Source organism: Lampris incognitus, chromosome 5 (assembly GCF_029633865.1).
Source record: "Lampris incognitus isolate fLamInc1 chromosome 5, fLamInc1.hap2, whole genome shotgun sequence".
Lineage (NCBI taxonomy): Eukaryota > Metazoa > Chordata > Actinopteri > Lampriformes > Lampridae > Lampris > Lampris incognitus.
In genome coordinates this window covers 20,590,315-20,596,701 of record NC_079215.1, presented here as the reverse complement: position 1 = coordinate 20,596,701, position 6,387 = coordinate 20,590,315, and the positions used below count along the sequence as shown (strand labels likewise).

General features: G+C 54.4%; 1 protein-coding gene across 3 annotated transcripts in view; it reads left to right on the top strand.

Annotated features, from left to right (window-relative positions):
- Positions 1-5,991: 5,991 nt before the first annotated feature.
- LOC130112581 (phospholipid-transporting ATPase ABCA1-like) overlaps positions 5,992-6,387 on the top strand; it is an 80,730-nt gene continuing 80,334 nt past the window's right edge. For all 3 annotated transcript variants that reach the window (XM_056280016.1, XM_056280017.1, XM_056280014.1), the window contains exon 1: positions 5,992-6,178. The gene's annotated coding sequence lies outside the window, so the exon portion shown is untranslated. The remainder of the gene's footprint in view (positions 6,179-6,387) is intronic.

The following is a 6,387-nucleotide window of genomic DNA, read 5'->3' as shown; positions in this document are numbered from 1 at the left end:
GTCACATATGATAAGATAAGATAACCTTTATTGATCCCCGTAGGGGAAATTCAGGGATAGATAGTGGCAAGGCAAAAAGAGGCATCTTCATCAACATCACATCAACCGTGGCTGCCTGCACAAACAACAACAATCAGTAGATTGGGCATACATACAATATAATATATGGGGCTGTAGAGCCGAAGTAACGGAGAAGACCGTAGGTTCACACTTTAGCCGTGTAGGCAACTTTCTTTAATCCACGGTAAATCAGCGAGACAAACAAAACCCACAGCTCGACTGAGCGGAGGTGGCAAGAATAACCAGAAAACTGGCTGGACAACCATAACTTAACCCTGCGTTAACCTGCCAGGGCAACCATGACTTAACCCTTAGTTCCTGGGTTGAATTCTGTCCCCAATACGTGTCCACCACATGAGCCCCCCCAGAATTCGCCCTAGTAATCGAAGTCAGGCAGGCGCGGGTGGACGACAGGCCGTCCGCGGCGGCTCCGGATAACAGGGGCCGGAGTGTCTCTGGGAGGCATTGACGCGGGCCTGTGGAGGTCGGCCTGAGGAGCAGAAGAGGCAGCTCGGGCCTCCACGGGGGGAGGAGGCGGAGCCGGGGGACGACCGCGACGAGGAGGTTGGGCTAACTCCAACGGCTGCGTCAAGTCCAGGTGTGCGGGTTTAACTCGGTCCACTGAAACATGCTCGGCCGTGCCCCCAAAATCCACCACCAGGTGCTTAGTTCCCCGTTCCAGGACGCGGAAGGGGCCGTCATAAGGGGGTTGCAGAGGGGGGCGGTGTGCGTCGTGACGGATGAACACGTAGTCCGCTGACTGCAGACCTGGGGGCACCTGGGACACCGGAGCGCCGTGTTGGGCGGTAGGGACGGGTGTGAAAGCTCTGACCCCGTCCAGCAAGGAGGCTCGTTGGTCCACAGCTGACCAGGGACGCGTTGCATTGGGCATGAAATCGCCTGGGACTCGCAGCGGCGTGCCGTACACCAGCTCCGCAGAGGAGGCTTGTAGGTCTTCCTTCGGGGCGGTCCGCAGGCCCAGCATGACCCATGGGAGCTTGTCAACCCAGTTGCAGTCCTTGAGAGTAGCCCGAAGCGCAGCCTTCATGGACCGGTGGAAGCGCTCACATAGGCCGTTCGCCTGAGGGTGGTAGGCGGTAGTGCGATGAAGCTTGACGCCCAGAGCCTCACCCACAGCATTCCATAGCTCTGAGGTAAACTGTGGCCCACGGTCAGATGAAAGGTCAGAAGGCGTACCGAAACGTGAGACCCACGACCCAATAAAAGCCCGGGCCACATCAGCAGACGTCGTGGATGCCAGGGGAACAGCTTCAGGCCAGCGCGTAGTCCTGTCCACCACAGTGAAGAGGTAGGTGAACCCACGGGAGGGGGGTAGGGGACCAACCAGGTCGACGTGGACATGGTCAAATCGTCTCTCCGGCACTGCGAAGCGTTCCAGGGGCGCCTTAATGTGGCGGTGTATCTTAGCCCGCTGACAGGCAACACACGAGTCGGCCCACGCTTTCACGTCTCTCTTAAGTCCCTCCCACACAAACTTAGCAGAGGTCAGGCGCACGGATGGCTTACCGCCTGGATGAGAGAGGCCGTGCACAGCTTCAAATACGGGGCGTCTCCAGCTGTGCGGGACGATGGCCCTGGGCTGTCCTGTGGAGACGTCACACAGGAGGGTGACACCTGTGTCGCTGAAAGGAACGTCCTGCAGGCGGAGCCCCGTGTCGGAGGCCCGGAGACGGAGGATGCTCGGGTCCGTGGCCTGGTCAGCAGCCATCTGTGCATAGTCAAGGCCTAGGTGGACCGCTCCAATCACTGCCCTAGACAGGCAGTCAGCTACCTGGTTAGACTTACCAGCGACGTGCTGGATGTCGGTAGTGAATTCCGAAATGTAGGAGAGTTGTCGCTGCTGGCGAGCGGACCATGGCTCGGCCGTCTTGGACATGGCAAACGTGAGGGGCTTGTGGTCCACGTACGCAGTAAACTCGCGGCCCTCTAGCAGGAAACGGAAATGCCGGACGGCGAGCCAGAGACCGAGGAGTTCCCTGTCAAAAGTACTATACTTGCGCTCTCGGGGTGTAAGCTGGCGACTGAAAAAGGCCAAAGGCTGCCAAGCCCCCCCCACCCACTGTTCGTGAACCACACCAACAGCATAGTCCGATGCATCCGTGGTTATGGAAATAGGCGCTGTAGGTGAAGGATGCGCTAGCAGGGTAGCCTGGGAGAGCGCAGCTTTAGTCTCGGTGAACGCACGGTCCCGCTCTGCTGTCCAGTCGACCGCCTGGTTGGGGGACATGCCTTTCAGCGCCTCGTACAGTGGCCGGATGATAAAGGCGGCTCGAGGAATGAAGCGGTGGTAGAATGTCACCATCCCGATGAACTCCCTGAGCGCACGAGCTGTTTGGGGGCGCGGAAAGGCCGCCACCGCTTCCACCTTTGAGGGCAGGGGGACTGCCCCGTCCCCAGTGATGCGGTGCCCGAGGAAATCCATGGCTGTCAGCCCGAACCGGCACTTCGCCGGGTTGACGATCAGCCCATGCTGGCTGAGGCGTGTGAAGAGGGCATGAAGAATGGACAGGTGTTCTTCCTCGGAGGCGCTGGCGATGAGTATGTCGTCCAAATAGACGAAGATGAAAGGAAGGCCACGGAGCACTGAATCCATCAGCCGCTGAAAGGACTGGGCCGCGTTTTTGAGTCCAAATGGCATTCGTAGGAATTCAAATAGGCCGAATGGGGTTGTCACCGCTGTCTTGGGGATGTCTGAGGGGTGCACGGGAACTTGATGATAACCACGGACCAGGTCGACTTTTGAGAAGACGCATTTGCCAGACAGGTTTGCAGAAAAGTCCTGGATATGCGGGACAGGATAGCGGTCAGGCGTGGTGGCGTCATTTAGTCGGCGGTAGTCCCCGCATGGGCGCCAACCTCCATCAGGCTTAGCGACGATGTGGAGTGGGGACGCCCACGGGCTGTCAGAGCGGCGGATGATCCCCATGCGTTCCAGGTGCTCGAACTCAGACTTGGCAATGGCGAGTTTGGCGGGGTCGAGACGCCTGGCTCTGGCGTAGACCGGGGGCCCCTTCGTAGCAATGTGATGCTCCACCCCATGCTTAGCGGTGGGTGCAGAGAAGGTAGGCTGGGTGAGGTCAGGGAACTCAGCGAGGAGGCGGGTGAACTTGTCTGCCTCTGAGAGAGAGTTGGCTAGACCTGCATAGGCCGCTTCCCTCCGCGTACATGCGAAGGAGGAGAAGGTTAAGGCATCGACCAGACGGCTGTTCTGAATGTCCACTAGTAAACCGTAAGCGCACAAAAAATCAGCTCCGAGGAGGGGAAGCGTTACATTGGCCATGACGAACTCCCACGTGAAACGTTGTCCACCAAAACACAGTTCTACAGACCGCACGCCGTAGGTGTGGATAGGGCTGCCGTCAGCCGTCGCCAACTGGGGGCCCCGCTCCCCGCCCATGATGTCGACGTCAGTAGCAGGGAGCACGCTTCTCTGTGCGCCCGTGTCACAAAGAAATCGCCGACCGGAGATGGTGTCGAGGATGAAGAGTAGCCTGCTCGTATCGCCAACACTCATGGCCACTACTGAGTGTTGGCCCTCTCGTTTCCCGTCGGCCTGTAGTTGCAGGGGGAACGGCACCGTTTAGCTTTCGCACCAAATCGAGCGTGGTACATACAGAGTCCAGAGGGCTTGTAGCGGTCTGATGCTGTGGCGCCACCGTCGGGCCACGCCCGCGATGTCGGCGGGGGGCCAGTGAAGGTAGGAGCCAGCACCCCGGCATGGGAGGAACGTTGTGTAGCGACGAAGAATCGGTCAGCCTCCTTTGCCAGCTCACGGGGATCAGTGATGGTGGAGTTAGCGAGCGCAGTCTGGACGTGGGGCGGCATGTTGCGCAGAAACAGCTCCATAAACAGGAAACATGGCTTTTCTTGACCCAGTAGGTTTAACATCCTGCTCATTAGCTCCGATGGTTTGCCATCTCCCAAGCCCTGAATTGCGAAGAGGCGACGTGCTCTCTCCGTTGCAGACAGTTCAAAAGTTTCAAGGAGGAGATGTTTAAGTGCGGCGTATTTACCATCGGCCGGTGGGTTGGTTATGAAACCGCTTATCCTGGAAGCCGTAGCGCCCCCCAGCGCTGCCAATACGTAGTAGTACCTGGTCTCGTCTGCTGTTATGTCTCTGAGCGCGAACTGTGCCTCAGCCTGCGCGAACCATGTAGCCGCGGAAGACTCCCAAAACTCCGGCAGTTTAATTGCAACGGCGTTCGTAGCCATAATGTGTGTGGTTTCAGAAAACTTATCCGAAAACCGACGTCGGGGTCACCAGTGTAGAGCCGAAGGAACGGAGAAGACCGTAGGTTCACACTTTAGCCGTGTAGGCAACTTTCTTTAATCCACGGTAAATCAGCGAGACAAACAAAACCCACAGCTCGACTGAGCGGAGGTGGCAAGAATAACCAGAAGACTGGCTGGACAACCATAACTTAACCCTGCGTTAACCTGCCAGGGCAACCATGACTTAACCCTTAGTTCCTGGGTTGAATTCTGTCCCCAATACGTGTCCACCACAGGGCCACTTTAAGGCAAGACACCCCAGGTAAACATGGATCCCCCCCCCGCTTCATCCAATATTTATGAAACTTTAAAGTCACAACTCCAATCAATTTTGTGGCGGGACTTTCACTAATTTTCAAAGTATTTCCTATAGTGGTATATAGTATGTGTATAGTGAAAAAAAACAAGTTTTCTTGACAATTAATGGCATTCAACTTTGTAAACTTTCTGAAGATTAGCTAACTGAAAACAGACAAAACATTGATAACAGATAACAGCGAACATCGCCTTTTGCTTGATTCCTAATAATAACAACAATAATAATAACTTCTATTTATAGAGCACTTTGCTAAAACAATGTTACAAAGTGCTTTAAAATGATATAAAACCAGACAAGACAAAACTAAGTATGAGACCAAATAAGAGTAAAAATAAAAAAGTATGAATAAATAAAAACAAATATCAAACATTTGTTAAAAGCTTTCACAAAAAGAAAAGTTTTAAGACGAGATTTGAAAGAAGCTGACTTGGTTAGTCTTACTTCCGTATAGGAAGAGAGTTCCGTAGTGGGGGGGGGGGCTCTAACAGCGATCACCCTTTGTAACAAACCGAGACCTGGGAATAACCAGCAGGGCTCCATCTGCGGATCTTAGTATTCAAAAGGGCGTATAGGTCATCCACCCATCCATTATCCAAACCGCTTATCCTGCTCTCTGGGTCGCGGGGATGCTGGAGCCTATCCCAGCAGTCATTGGGCGGCAGGCGGGGAGACACCCTGGACAGGCCGCCAGGCCATCACAGGGGGGGCGCGCACACACACACACACACACACACACACACACACACACACACACACACACACACACACACACACACACACACACGGACAATTTAGTATGGCCGACTCGCCTGACCTACAGTTCTTTGGACTGTGGGAGGAAACCGGAGCACCCGGAGGAAACCCTACGCAGACACGGGAAGAACGTGTAAACTCCACACAGAGGACGACCCGGGACGACCCCCAAAGGTTGGATTACCCCGGGGCTTGAACCCAGGACCTTCTTGCTCTGAGGCGACCGCGCTAACCACTGCGCCACCGTGTCGCCCTATACCAGGTCAGTAAAGCAGAACTGTATGAAGGAGCAAGACCATTTCAAGCCTTAAAAGTGATCAATAAAATTTTAAGATCAATTGGAAATATAACAGGGAGCCAGTGTAAGGAGGTAAGTACAGGAGGCATGGGGATAAAAGTGATAAAAGTTAAGCGTAAGTGACCAAGTCGCAGAGTTGAGGGGAGTTGTGGGGGGAACCTGACGTCACGTGATGCAGGGGGCGCTCGCCCGTTGTTGTGACTGGGCACGTGCTTCCCTTTATAATGGGAGCAGCGGCACACAGTGACCGACAGTAACCCCTCCGCGCGCGGGGCCGCGCTATAAAAGGTTTGGTGCGTGAGAGAAAAAAACCCAGACGGAGATCGAGAGACATCCGAGTACAATAACGGCAGATGAGTCGTCGTTTTCCTTCCTTTTTCTTTCTCAAGACGAGACAAACGGCGAGGTTTTATGAGAGCAGAAGCATCAGGTCGTCCCTGCCAAACGGAATACAGGTTGGTGGAGTTTGGAGTTATATGAGAAGATTTCTTCGGAGGAGTTTCTTTGACGGACTATACTTGATGGTGATATGTGGACGTGTGCTGTGTGATTTTTTTTTCTGTTGTAAAACAGTGTAAAGAAATACTCTTAATTGGATAACCTAAAGATGATGTTAGGATTGTCTTTAAATTTGAGCGTTTAGCGCTTTTGTGGTTAATCACCC